The sequence below is a fragment of the Colias croceus genome, chromosome 22 (assembly GCF_905220415.1).
Source record: "Colias croceus chromosome 22, ilColCroc2.1".
Classification (NCBI taxonomy): Eukaryota; Metazoa; Arthropoda; class Insecta; order Lepidoptera; family Pieridae; genus Colias; species Colias croceus.
In genome coordinates, this window is record NC_059558.1 from 2,368,808 (window position 1) to 2,385,060 (window position 16,253).

The following is a 16,253-nucleotide window of genomic DNA, read 5'->3' on the forward strand; positions in this document are numbered from 1 at the left end:
TGCGTGCCCGGAGTATGCGGCATCGCCAGTGCTATCATCAGCATAACAATGAATATTATGTATTTGCAACATATCATTGATATGAAGAAGGAATAGCGTAGGCGACAACACACACCCCTGCGGGACACCAGCATTCACAGGCTGCGGCTCTGAGCACGATCCGTCGACTACGACCTTAATGCTGCGTGCCTGGAGAAAACTGGAGATCCAACTGCATAGTTTCTCAGGGAGCCCGTATGAAGGCAGTTTAGAGAGAAGACCTTTGTGCCACACCCGATCAAAGGCTTTCGCTACATCTAAACTGACTGCCATAGCTTCCCCCTTACTCTCAATAGCGGAAGCCCATCTGTGCGTTAAATAGACCAAAAGATCGCCAGTCGATCGACTTCCACGGAAACCGTACTGATGGTCGCTTAACAACTGGCGATCTTCTAGGTGACGCAACAATTGGCGGTTGATTATGGTTTCCATAACCTTGGAGAGTAAGGAGGTTACCGCAATCGGCCTGTAGTTTGATGGGTCAGAGCGTGTGCCTTTTTTAGGGATCGGGTGTATCAAGGCAATCTTCCAACTGCTTGGGACAGTACTAGTGGTGTATGAGTACCGGAACAGGCGCGTTAGAACCGGAGCTAGCTCAGGAGCACATGTTTTTAACACTATTGCAGGAATGCCGTCAGGTCCATTCGACTTGTGAATGTCAAGGGAAAGTAGGGTTCTTCGCACGGCACATTGCGTGAATTTCACATCAGCCATAGTACTATTACAATGTGATATAATAGGTGGAGTCTTTCCCTCGTCATCCAGAGTCGAATTTGACGCAAAGAGACTTGCCAAAGTTTCGGCTTTGTCTCTTGCAGTGTGGGCCAAAGTATCGTCATCCCTGCGTAGTGGAGGAAACGTCGATTTACAAAAATTGCCCTGAATAGCTTTGGCAAGGGACCAAAAAGCGCGAGTACCAGATGGGTACTGGGTCAGCTTCTTACCAACGCCTTCAATATACTTTGACTTTGCCTTTATGATACTGTTCTTGTAAGATCTGGAAGCAGCATTGTATCTTTTTTTCAGTCGTCTAACGTTAGGATCCTTTACCGCTTGAGCTTCTGCCCAGGCCTGGAAGCGTTCCTGCTTCAAACGAAATGCCGTTCTACATGAGCGCCCAAACCAGGGCTTGGACTTGCCACCAACAGGAATTACAAGGTTAGGAATATAGAGTTCCATTCCCTGCAAAACCACATCGGCGACAGAGTCAGCACAAACATTAGGATCACTAGACGCAAAGCAAATTTGCTTCCAAGGGTAGGATGCAAAAAAAGTGCGCATCCCATCCCAATCGGCCGACCTGTAATGCCAAACACGACGGTAGCTGGGTGGTCGAGTTCGAGATTGGCGGGTGAGAGGCACTACACTCCGTACCATACAGTGGTCGGATGACCCAAGAGGAGCCTCAACGGTTACCCGATAGTGGTCAGGATGTGAGGTCAGCAGGAGATCTAACAACGACGAAGTATGTTCCTCCACATCAGGGATTCGCGTGGGTGAAGTTACAAGTTGCGTTAGGCTATAGGACAAGGCAAAGTCATGAAAGGATCGCCCCGCGTGGTCTGTGGTTCGTGATCCTAGCCATTCAACATGGTGGGCATTAAAGTCACCTAGCACTACAATTTCAGCGGAGGGAACCCTTTGTAGTAAACTATCGATCGTTCCTTGAACATGCTCAATAAGCCGGTCAGATTCGGCGTTTCCACTATGAGACCGGTAAAGACACGCGTAAATACGGGGGTGGTCATCGCAGTCAATGCGTAACCACAGTATGGATAGATCATTGCCTTCAATAGTACCAAGGCGGCGGCAACAGATGTCCTCCCTAGCGTAAACGCACACACCAGCGCGCGGTACAAATGAATGTTCCAGCACGTATCCCGGGTATTTAAGGTACGAGGTGTCAGCAGGGGAAGAGATCTGTGTCTCCGTTAAAAACAGTAAGGCCGGCTTAGCTGTTTCTAGGTGGTGATGGACAGCTTCAAGGTTTGAGTGAAGTCCCCTAACGTTGCAAAGGTCCACAGAAAGAAGCGTGGTAGGGGTTGCCGCAGAAAGCTTACTTTTTCTTTTCCTCCTAGCGGTACGACAGAGCGGAATTTTGCCCCCCCCCAGAGTACGTGGGGCAGCCCGAGCAGGAGCGCTCAGGGAGGGATTCTCCAGAACCATTGGTGCTGGTACCCTCCTGGGGTAGTCCATTTTTAAATACCGCTGCCATGTTATTTGTTTGAGGGGGGTAGGGATTGGGCCTCCGGCAGTCTCACGAACTCATGCGAAACGCAAAAAAAGAAATGCTTCACGCTGGTGTTACGTGAGACAGTGGTACCTCCCCGGACAAGCTACAGCCCAGTCGTGCTACACACAAATGTTATAATTGTATGTAGCTGTAGCTCTACCACTGTAGGGAAAAAAACGCCAGAGCCTCGTCTGTTGATTAGCAGGGTGCACCACGAGCAGGTGAGGTTGGCTTTGGCTGAGAGATGGTAGACAGCCATTGCACCCCAAAAATAATTTCTGTGAAACATTAAATTTAAATCATAAGCTCATCAATTTGTTATAACAGTAAGTAGGTATAGAGCCAAAAATATTTAATTTTCAATTTATTGGAACATTGAATAATTACTGTACAGTGGTTACGTTATTAGATTCATGAAAGGAAATAAAATGTAATCAATTATGTGCTGAAAATTTCGATCCACTTTTTGTTCGCGATTTCTAACCGCAAAAACAATCCACATAGTCGTGTCAAAGATTTCATAACAACCGTCATAAGGTTCCGAATCTCTTTTAGCGGAACAACCTAAGAACTTCCATTAAATCACCTAACGATGTAACTCCAAAATATGCGTATATTAACTTCATCCTAAAATCAAAGCAATAAGATCGGAAATCGTATATCAAATGCACTTCACTCGAAACCTTTTTAAACTTAAAAGCTTACTTCGACACAGTTCCATCTATTGTAAAGCCACAAGCTTTTCAAAACTTTACACTGTACGATATAGAGTTCAATTTAAAATGCGCGGCTTACAGTAAATACATTTGTATGCGAATAATTCGCTTGCCCTACAATGAAAAGTGAAAGTACAAGCCGCGTCGCGAGCGAAGTACGGGGGGAAGGGTATGCGCCTGAGCAGAATAGAATGTAAATACGGATTTTGGCGTTTGATGACCCGCACATCGTAGGGATTATGAAAACGAAAGCCCCTTGATGTTATGCGTGCCTAGTACTTTGTATTCATAAACCGTACATTTTTTTTATGAGATTCAAATAGGGATCCGTAATTATTTTTTTTTAATATAATCTGTGAAAAACGAAGCGTTTTGAAAAGCTAAATTTAAAAGATCGTGCATATACCTTTTTATACCTTTTTAATATAGATAAGTAACTAATTAAAAAAAATTGTGTCAAATATTGACTGCTGTATTATGTACCTTTACACATTTTCTGCATTGTTTGTATAAAGCAAGTACCTAGCTACTCTGCTACTACATAATATTATATCGCGTTTATCTCATAAGGTAGGTTAGGTAGGTCTGTAAAAAAATACGGTACGAATTGAAAACTTTATTCTGTGTGAGCGCCGGCTATAACTTAATATAAAGACAATAAAAGATAGTAAAAGATTTAAATTTTAAATAATAAAATAACAATTTTTTTTTTTATTTTAGTTAGTTTGACTCCCGATCGAAGCAAGTGAATTTCAAAAATCTGTGAACGCAGTTCTATTTATTTAAAAAAAATAAAGTAATGATTCCTTTCAACAAAATTTGATATTTTTCAAGCACTTTCCCTCTGTAGCACATCGAAAATTTCCACACTGTTTGTCATTAATCATTAATTAAATTTTTACCAAGAGCCGGGGCGAACAGTTAGTTACATATGAATAAGATGTAAATAATTTATTATTCTCAAAGATAGGTACAGGAAAAGTAGGTAAATCAATCTGGATTCTGGAGTAACTATCGCTTAATATTATAAGAGTAAACCCATGTACTCTTGATTATTCAACACTAGGGAATTTCATGGAATTCATTTAAGTACTAGCGGTCCGCCCCAGCTTCGTACGTTATACATATTTACGTTTTCTCCACATAAGAACCATCCTCGTACTTCAAGGAATATAATAAAAAAAGAATTATCGAAATCGGTGCACCCGTTCACGCGTGATGTCGTGACAACGCGAAACGGGTTTCATTTATTTATATGTATAGATAGTCATTCCATGAGGCATGAGGCTATCTTTTCTTCTAGTTTTTCAGTTATTCAATAATATTAAAATTATTAACTAGGTTATGAGGTAAAAGTTCACATTACCATCGCAAATTATTATTATTAGCAAGCAGGTGATCATACTCATTATTAGTCATCACAACGTCATCATTCGTGTATTCATTTCATCATGCTTTCATCATTCTTGAACATTTTTATTGAAATTTCCAATAACAGGAACATCCGCATCCTATTAGAATTAAGGCCACACCTAATGACATTAATTTTTACAACCTTCGATTGAAAAACTTTGATAATCACACACAAACTAAAATAAAAAATTTAAATTTCAATGGAATATAAGGAAATCTCAAATTACGTGGAAAAAATACCTAAATATTATTATTTAAAAGATAATAAAAATATAGCAGAATTTTCATAAAAAAACTAGATACTAGGTCAAAATAATCAATTTTTGCAAAGTACTAGGCTATCAGAACAAACAAGGAGTTCTTGCTTCAATTGCTTTGGGAACAATCCCACGAGACCCGACCGTATTGTGCGAGGATTCGTTGCGATGGACCTTATTACAAGCGAATAAGATCTAATTTAAATATATTGCACTTAGATAATTAATTCGTTACGTAACATGAAATACTTAGATGGTGTATAAAGCGCTGATTTAATTTAAAGTTACCAAACTGTCAAAATATTACCTAACTATACAAGCTAGAAATCGCAGAGCTAAAAACTAATTAAAGTTTTAAAATAATAATGACAGTTCTTAAAACTTTATTATTTATCTGTAAATAAATATAAAACAATAATGAAAATTTTAGCTGAAGAAATTATTTAAGAAATAGTTTCATTGGTTTGGAGTTTATCAACAAGCGAAACAAACATTATTTTTTATTTAGAAAGGCTAATTATTTATTCAATTACAACACAAATTTTCTTTGGTATCCTTTGCAAAATTTAGATAATTACGTTTTGTCAAAATAAACGAAATAGCCAAAATAAACGAAATAACCAATATAACCAACTTGAAATTAGTATAACTCTCTACAACATTTTCTATCGTTAAATTACTTTATATTATTATTATTTTTTAATTTAGATACATATTTTAAACATAATATTAACATTTATAAATCTACTCAAATCAGATTTATGTAATTTTTTCAAAAGTTTGTTTCATTATGTTTTACTCTTAGTTATTTGTAAATCTTTCTGAGAAAAAACTGTCTCAACTCAATACAATTTGGAAACAACATAGGTAGCATAGGATATTGTTTAATCAGATTGTATTGTTAACTTGACCAATTATTACTATGCACTTATAAAAATATAAATTGGTCAAAACAAAAAAATACATAGAGCCGCCATGAAAATCATGTCTCCAATAATCGAGCGTTTCTTTTTTTTATTACAGGCACTATTTTTCTATGCATAAGTGCAACGTCCGAGGGTAAAGCCCTTAGGGCCTTCACCTCGGTGAAAGTACCAGATCGGTGCATCTCGCATTTGGTTCATTCACTTTGTTTGGAACAGGGATGCGTGGAGCCGCTTTGTGTTATTTTTTTGGGAAAGTGATATTTTTTATGTATAGGAAATATATGTTGGAATTGTTTGAATGAATGTAGATTAGATATCGATTAATGAAATTGATGCAGTTTTATAATAAGTCCAAAAAAATATGATTTAAATCTTGCAGCAATGAAAAATAACGTTAAGGCACTATTAAATTTTAATTTTATATCTTTTTAAATTTACAATAATACACAAAAGGAATAACTAACATTATGAAAACGTTCTTAGCTAAATTCTATTGTAACTCATACAACTTATTTTACTAAGTAACTTCTATTAGGTAATTTTTTTTGTTGGTAAAATATTAAAAAATAGATACCTATATCTATATTTTACCAAGCTCTAACATAAACAATTATTTTTAATGACTAACATTTCCCTTCGCCTCCACAGATCCCCTGTGCCGAATTTCCAAGGCTGTCAGGCGAAGAAAGCTCGGAAAGCGACAGTGGAATCCACAGGCGCCTGCGCAGCCTCGGGGCATTTCTCTATGATTGTTGTGAACTTGAATACAGTCACATTTGTAGGGAAATAATTTGTTTTTTTTAATGCAATAAATAGATATTTTAAAAAATGAGTTTTTTTTTACTAATTGTAAGGATAGGAATTATATTTATTACGAATCAAAATAATATCAAATTAAATAAGTATACTTACGTAGTTACGTACATTTTAAATAAATTAATTAATAAATAGACCTACATTTTTGTGATATTTATGTTTTTTTCAAAGTATACCAAAGAAATGAAATAACAATAATAATCTATACCTTTTTACATTTATTTAGGCATGGCTATACAAATGGAATATCTTCAAGGTTTAAAAAAAAATTAATACCTAAGTACTAAAGCTACCTTCAAATTTATTTTTAACAACGAAACCAGAGTTTTAAGCTTGTCAGTCTATAATAAGATCCTTAATGATCACTTTCACTGACATTTTATAAATGACTATCATTAAACAAGCCTTATTAGAAACCTGTTTATCCTTTGATCTTTATCTCATCAAAAACAGCACCACTGTTTATGTAGGCCTTTATGTGAAAATTAGAAAATTATGATAAAAAAAAACGGGTAAATGAGTGATTTTCTCATTTGTTATGTTTTTAATGTAATCTTCATTAACACTAATATTTTAATATGTCAAGATTTGTTGTTTTCTTTCTTTATTTGTAACAGAACCTTACAAACTAATTAACTAAAATGCGTTTTTAATTTAAGACCTTTTTAAGGCCGATTAAATTTGTTTTATGCGAAGCCAGTTAGAACTAGTCTATCTTGATATTTTATATCCGTAGTAACTAGATTATAAAAATATTCCAGCTTCAATAGTTTACATTGACCTTTCGTTGTAATTGTTACATTATATCCACAATATCCTACTAATATTATAAATGCGAAAGTTTGTGAGGATGTGTGTGTGTTTGTTACTCTTTCACGCAAATACTACTGAACCGATTACAATGAAATTTAGCACACATATCTCTATATACCCTCTGGTAACTTGAATTAACGCATAGGATTGTTTTTATCCCGGAAATCTCACGGGAACGGGAACTATGCGGGTTTTTCTTTGAAAATGCGGGCGAAGCCGCGGGCGGAAAGCTAGTTTATAATAAAATCTGTTATTAAAACTAAATTATTACGAATTCTGTACTTATTAATAAAATTTTCCTAAAAGTTTACCAAATAAATCGCGTTTTAAACCCGTTAAATGCATCACAGTGCAAGGGTGAAAGCTACTAATCCAGTTTGAGCCTGTTTCCCGAAACTGCATGGACAATGTCAATGCAGGTCAGCGACGGGTACAATCGACTGATGAAATGTTAGAATATTATCTAGTTCTGTGAAATAATTTTCTTTTTATAGATCTAGTGTAAATATATCAGTTATGAAACGCTAAATATGTTGCTAAGCGCAAATCTCGAGAACAGCTGAACTAATTACGTTAATTCTTTTTTCATAATGTTCCTTGAAGTACGAGGATGGTTCTTATTGAGAGAAAACGTAAACATGTACCACGGGCAAAGCCGGAGCGGGCTGCTAGTAAATAATAAAAATACAGTTCCAATTTATATGTATAGATAATATTAAATTTTATTTACAATATAAGTTTCATGGCATTTTTAAAAGTGATTGGAAATATAATTTTTCTGTATCTTTTCTTCTTCTTTCCTATATGTATTACACTACATATTTTTCTAAATTCAAATGTATGTTTAATAAGGTTCCTTCTTACATTTATCAAGTTAATCGATATTATTTCGTATCCTATATATTTATTTATCTATTCTAATAAACATTACCGCTGACTGTACGTACCACGTGCAAGGCCGGGTCACTGACCGTAGCGCCTCCACTGAACTATCCTAAAAGCCTTATCTAGAGCTTTTGAGCTTTCAAGTCTTTAACACCCCAAAGATATACTTCATTTAATGTGACTATTTTTAATATGTAGGTTATCTAAATTTTTAAATCCGTATTTAACTTTGTATAAGTATTAGTTATTGCGTTAAAATAACTCAATCTATAATGATGAATTCTAGCTGAAAGATAGATAGTATATCCTACTAGTTAAACTATAATACGAACTCGAAATGTTTGTTTTAAAGTTTTCTAACCTTGCTAAGTTATTGGATATTTTTATTTAGATGCATTTTTTGAGTATATTTTATGGGCTTGAATAACGTAGGTATTAAACTACCATTTCAAAAATGTATTCTAATTGTCCGTATTTAACAGTATACAGGTGACATTTTAATATGTTCGTGTAATACTTTATTAAACGAATACATTTTAACCAAGGATTGAAAAATCGGCCCTATAAGGAAATAGAGGAATTTGTCTGAATTCCTTATTAACACTTTTCAATAACATAATAGTTATTCTGGAAAGTAATAATTACATATAAAATTCCCATTCATAAAATAATCAGGTGCAAATGACGAATTTACAAAGAAACATTACAATTTGCTGACTCTACTTCTGCGAAAGGTCATTGTTGGTGGTCTGCTGACGGTACTAATTCGGTACCCATTGTATTTTAATTATACGGACCTTTTTCATACAATATTCCTTTCCTGTATAGATAGTACTAGCTTACCGCCCGCGGCTTCGCCCGCTTTTTCTAAAACGATTTGAGATTTAAACTATCTCAAGTTGGATCGAACTGCACATGGTGTGCGAATTTTAATATAATCGGTTAAGTGGTTTAGGAGTCCATTGAGGACAAACATTGCGACACGAGATTTATATATAAGTATTAAGATATTAAGGAATTTAATAACATGCTTTTAGCTTTACATTTACATTAAAATATTTTGAGTATCGGAAAATCTCTCTCTTTTTTACACACAAAAACTGCTGTTCAAAAATAAATGAAATCTGGCACGGAAATAGATTACTGTACCTAGCGAATATGAACCCTCTATTTATTTTAAAAGAAAGTTTTCTAAGCGTGAAAAACACAAAAATATATTGGGCAATTTAACAATTAAGTTGCAAGTGAACTGGGATCTTAACGAGCAAATGACCTCTCATTACATTGTTAATATTATGCTACAGTTTCTAATAAACCCATCACTTGTTTAATAGTGGTGTTGCATATAAGTAAAGTACCTACTTTCAAATATAAGTTTAAAAAAAACTACTAAGTACTTGAATATTTTCCTATAGACCTCTTCTCCTTACAAGAAAAGGTATAAAAACATCAGCTTATTTCAAGAGCATGCCTCGATTATAATATATGTCACGTTCACGTAAGTAGAAAGCATTGAACCGAGATGGATGAAACTTTACAGGTAATAGTCGAAGACCCATTTACTATGGAGACCATTATAATAGGCTACTAGAAATCCACACGCGGCATCGCCCGCGTTTTCAAAGAAAACCCAGCATAGTTCCTGTTCCTGTGGGATTTCCGAGATAAAAAGTAGCCTATATCTTATTTTGGATCTTCAGCTACCTACCTACCAAATTTCATTGTAATCGGTTCAGTAATATTTGCGTGAAAGAGTAACAAACATACATCTATCCATCCTGACAAACTTTCGTATTTATAATACTAGCTCACCGCCCGCGGCTTCGCCTGCTTTGTCTAAAACCTAATAAATTATATACTAAAACCTTCCTCTTGAATCACTCTATCTATTTAAAAAGACCACATCAAAATAAGTAGCGTAGTTTTAAAGATATAAGCATACATAGGGACATAGGGGCAGAGAAAGCGACTTTGTTTTCTACACTATAATATTATAAAGAGGAAAACTTTGTTTGTTTGTTTGTCTGATTGTAATGAATAGGCTCGTAAACTACTGGACCGATTTTGATGAAATTTGGCACATACAATCTTTGGACCCTGAGAAAGAACATAGGCTACTTTTTATTGCGAAATATGTACCACGGGCGAAGCCGGGGCGGACCGCTAGTATACTATGTGGTGATGATGATTATAGTAGGACTTAATTTTTCCGTGGTTTAAAACGCGGGGCTCTGATAGTTTAGTTTACATTTTAATTTCAAGAACATATAACTAAAACTCATCGCATGTTAATCATTATTAAAATTAAAATTTATTTTACAAAAATGCAGTCAAGTTCTTTACATAATAGATGATTATTTATAAAACTATATTAACACGAAAAAGAAAACTAGAATGACATAATAATTAATGTATTTCGTAATTATTGACCGTGACAAAGAGATTCAGTTGTTTCGCCGAGAAATGGATACACGTCATTGTCACGTAATAAATAGAATAAGAGCTGAATAACATTTATTAAAAGTCTTCTTTTAATAGTTAAACTTACTTCTTGGAAATGAATCTCACTAAATATTAACCCTACAGTAGTCGCGTATCTAAAAGTGACGCGACCTGCGTGATCTACAAGTGTATACCATTTTTAAAACAAGAGAAAGTACACAAATAAATTAAAGTCGGTTTATTTATTTAAAAATATTCATTACTATATATCTTCTATTTAAAATAATCAATAAAACATACAACCATATTTTTTATAATTAGAAAAAACCACTAGGTACAACAAAAACTACCTCTTTTTCAATCGTAATGTCATATAATTCACATTACATGAGATCAAAAAAAATATATACATAAAAAACATACAATTATGCATACAGTAAGCATACAATCATACATACGAAATCAAAATAGTCAGAACATATAAACTTTTTGCAAGTGGTATTAAGACTTATTTTTTTGCCTCAATATAATATATAATAAACGGTTTTGCACTTGTGGATCACAATAAAAATCATGCACACACTTTATTTATTAATTTATTTAATAAACATCACATGCCATTACATGACAATGCCCAATGCGACATAGATACAATTTTATTTTACATAATAAACTTAACTAACTTAAATACCAAATTAAAATTACATACATGAATTAGCATAGAAATAGAAAATTTAAGATTTATCAATTAACGAAAACACATCAAAATTTGATCAGCATCTCTTACGCTACCAGCAGCAATCAGATAGCCATAAAAAGGCATTGCTACAGGGTGTTATATAAGTCGCGATTGTCGAGCAACTTCATAACTAGACCGGAACGTAGCTTAATATACAGGGTGTTTGAGAAATATTCATTTATTATTGTGTTCAATTGCTCGTGCATTAACGTTAATATTTTATGTGTTATTTTACATTATTATTAAAAAAAACTTGAAATATGGAACTGATTTAAACAGACCTCCTTAATTTAATGTTTTAAATTAAAAAAATAACCGTTTTAAAATTTGTTGATTTTTGAGCAGATTTACGTACTGTCTAAATGTTTAAAATAGTTTGGAAAATCCAAAAGTGCACGCCTCATAATCTCATCCTTTACAATAAAATTGATTATTTATAAAGAGTACACTATAAATATAAAAAAGAAATAAAATAAAACAGTTGGAAAAGTAAAGAAAGCGGTACCGTAATTATTGAGCTATTTTTCTTGTGGCCCCACCTAGATGTGAAACTGCGCAGGTTTAAGGGACTGACTACCAACTTATTTTTTTAAACCTTGGCTTATAGTATAAAGAATCGAGTTTATAATGGTGAATTTTGAGTACACTATAAATATAAAAAAAAATAAAGAATATATATAGATATACTAAAATTATGGAGAACAGTCGATATTTTTTTTTTGTTTATTTAATAACAATTAAACCACATCGAATCAGACCCTAAAAAATGAAAGGGTTCTATTCCTGAGCATACTCAAGCGTAAGAGAAAAAAAAAGACTCGATTAGTAAAGTATTTCGGTCGCTATCGTGTTAACAAGAAAATCCTCCGCACATACAGACACACGGACGTCCAAGACAGAACTTTTTTAAACTGTTTTTTAACTAGTTTAAATAACAAAAATGACATCAAAAATATCATGAATGTTAATAATAGTCTTTTTTCTTAATATGTGTGTGTATGTATTATCTTACAAGTGCAATGAATGATACATAAAGACATTTTAAGTTTGAAAAATCAGATGTTTTGCGCGAAGTGACAGTAGTACCCACCTCAACGCTTCGCTTATGAGGCGTGCAATACATCCATATTTCGTAAAACTCACAAATAGGAAATTCTCGGACGCGTTAGAAGAAGCATTTGTTTGTTGTTCAAAACGTACAAATTTTATTATATTTTTGGGCATGTTAACTTTTTTGAACACCCTGTACACAAGCTATCTCAGATCGCAACCAGTTTTACGCAAGAGCGTGCAAAATGGCCCCGCGATCACTTCCTCCAGTTCGCTTTATGTCACTGCCCCACTTGCCCCCATTTTTGCCAATAAGATAATTTATTGCTCCGCTAGGTTTGCTGATTTTTTGCCGTGTTAGTGAAGTGAGTAAAGTCACTTGGTTCTTATACAGGATGTAGCAATTTGCTTTTTACTTAATAACTGATTTGAAGATTCATAACTAACGAAAAAAGGTTGGTTAAAATTAATTTATGGGACCATGGAGGTCATAGAATCATAGAAATATTAATATTTGAGTTTGAGTTTGAAACGTCTATTCTATTATGTTTTCTGAAGTAACTATATTATGTACATGATGGTATCACCGAATAATATAATATTAAATAATATATATAGGTAATATAAATAGAAAGAGACATTATAATATAGGTATTTATTAAATTATCGACGGAGAAACGGGGAAGATACTTTTTAAAAATATATTGAGAACAGCTATGAATGTTTTGTAAAACGTTTTATTGCTAAAGGCTTTCTTTTCGTTTTGTTTAATTTTTAATAATAAAACATTGACGTAACAATTTTTAAAATAAATAAATATATAGGAGGACATAGCATTATGACAAAATATAAAGCATTGATACAAAAAGATACTTATAAATAAAATATATTTGTAGATTCTGTGTTGTAGATAAATGCCGTTGTCCTGAACGAGGATCGATGACACATGTGAATACGCATGTAATAAAGGGTTTTTCTTTTTTAATAAGCATTATCATTATTAATCGATAAATATTCTTTATTTTAACCATCACAGTAAGAAATTATTATTTTCTCACTACTGAGTACATAAAATATGCACCTATTTAGTATTTCTATTTAATAATATTAAATCAATCTTGCGGTCTAATGGCGTAGGCGTATTGTAATGTATTTCTTTACGTTAGCGCGTGACCACCATTCTTTAAAATATAAGAAATTATAACATCTGTAACTTCTCCTCAATATTTTGTTAGCTAAAACTGGCATATTTCATTGCCACACAACAATGTAACATCAAATGATCATAATGAACTTGAGTCTATTCATTTGGTTTTTTTTTTTTTTGTAAGGTGTTTCTCAATGTTAGCCAGAAGGGCTTCTACATTTTAACGCGGACGCGGGGGTGAACTGAAGGTTCACCCTGGTAGCGACATGCACAAGGGCGTCCCCCCTTGACAGGGATCTCGAACCTCTTCTTGGGCTGTCGCTTGAGTGGAGAAGGCCAGAAGGGCCCTAATCGGACGGGATATTCATTTGGCTACACAACAATTATTTCATTTTCTATTTTTTACCACAGTTTAACTATGGTTTATTTATTTATTATTTATCAATTCTTTATTGCACTTAAAGAGAATAAAAAAGAAATACAGACACTTAAATATAGCTTAAACTAAGTACAAATGGCGGTCTTATCGCTTTAGAGCGATTTCTTCCAGACAACCTTTGGAATGGTTTTATAATATACTAGCTTCCGCCCGCGACTCCGTCCGCGCGGAAAAATTAAGATTTATTTTTTTCTACGCATTTTTCCGGGATAAAAAGCACCCTATTTTATGCCCAGGATAATAAGGTATAATTATACCTTTACCTATACTTTTAATCACATATTTGAGTTTGGTATCGATCCAGTAACACCCCCTGCTATTTATTTTTTCAATATTTTCAATGTACAGAATTGACCCTTCTACAGATTTATTATATGTATAGATAGGTACTGTATGTTTTACTGTGAAATGGAAGGTTCTTTCTTTTACATATTAAGGCATTTATAACATTCTTTGATTTTCGCCATCATCATCATATTGATGTGAAGGAGGTCTTAGTAAAATTTTAATCATCTCAGCTAGTTAACTATTACTATACCTATGTTTTGCCTTTACTTTTTACGAAGACACTTCAATAAAAATCTATATACCTACGGATGCAGTTTATTGACCTTATCATATTATAATCAGTCAATGCATTTTTTATCGTGCACTGATCTTGCAGTTTTTCCTGAAGCGCAATGATACAGTTTGCATTGCAAATATTCTGATAACACGTGCAAATATCCCGTTACTTATAATATTTGAATTCTAGGTACAATAGGAAATGTCTAGACATATTTTTTTTATGTAGGATGTATTTCAAGGATAGATAAAGGTATATAAATAGAGTTCTTTGTTTGTCAATTTGGAAAATTCTTTAAAATTTTAGCAACATAACGCTTTCTCTATCTCTATATCCCTTTGTCGCTATGTACCTACCTATGTAGGTATGCTTAAATCCTTAAAGGTACAAGTCCGAGACGGGCCGCAGACCGCAAACCGCAACAGCAAACTGCAAGCGACAACACTTGTTTCTATGAACATCTATGAATCGGTGCGCGTTGCGGCTGCAGGCAGCAGTGTCGCCGCGCTTAGAATCAATTTCATAGATGTTCATAGAAACAAGTGGTGTCGCTTGCAGTTTGCTGTTGCAGTTTGCGGTCTGCGGCCCGTCTCGGACTTGTACCTTAAAACTACTACGCAACGCATTTTGATGCTAGATACAGTGATTCAAGAGGTTTTATTAAAACAATTATTAGGTTTTAGACAAAGCGAGTGAAGCCGCAGGCGGAAAGCTAGGAAAAAATAAATTATATTAACTAGACTAAACAGGCTAAAATATGTATTTAAATTTAAATTGTTGCCTATAATTGTTTCTTAAATTAACTAATGTAGGATCAATAAATTTTAAAGTAAATTTTTTGAAGACAACTAGGCATGTTTATAATAGCATTTTTGATTTTATATAGCATTTGCTTGAAAACTTGAGGATCCTTTTGTTCATTGAAATCTCTACTTTCATATGTTGTAAAAAAAATAAAAATTACCACAGTAAATGTTCTCAGGAAACGCATACAAACAGTGTGATAATGAGCTTTTACTAAATCAGGCACACTGCTCGAACGATCTGAAATGTTTTTATCGATTTATTTTGCTTTTGAATATGCTGTAAAATATTAGTTGTATCGTAACTTACAACAGATGATTTTTTTTTCTTTTGAAATATTACCGAAAAGCCGATACAAGAGAAAATATAGAGTTCGAGAAATGTGCCTGATTTAGTAAAAGCTCATTATCACACTGTTTGTATGCGTTTCCTGAGAACATTTTCTATGGTAATGTTTATTTTTTTTTACACCATATGAAAGTAGAGATTTCAATGAACAAAATGCTCTCCAAGTTTTTGAAGAAAACTGATATTTTGACGGGTGACTTTTCGATTGAAAATTAGGTTGTTTTTTTGGTATTAATTCAAAATAAGGCGAAAAAATTAATATTTTCAGTCAAATAAATTACAGTGTATTTGAGACATAATAAAGTAAGTTTCCACCAAATTTCGTAGAAAAAGAAATAAATTTTGAAGTAGATAAAAATAAAAGACCAAATACTTGGTTTTTTGAATTTTTCACCAAAATTTTGAGGTTATGTGAAAAAATTGTGAATACAAAAGTTGTAGAACTTTTTATTACCTACAACTTTGCCATTGAACTTTTTTCCGTAGGACTTGTAGTTTTGTCGGAAATCGAGAGAAACCATTTTTTTTTCTTAAAAGCTCCCCCCTCCCACTTCCCGAACTCGGATTGACCGTAATTTATTTTTCCTTTTATTTTCATGATATTCCCCTCCTTTTGTAATG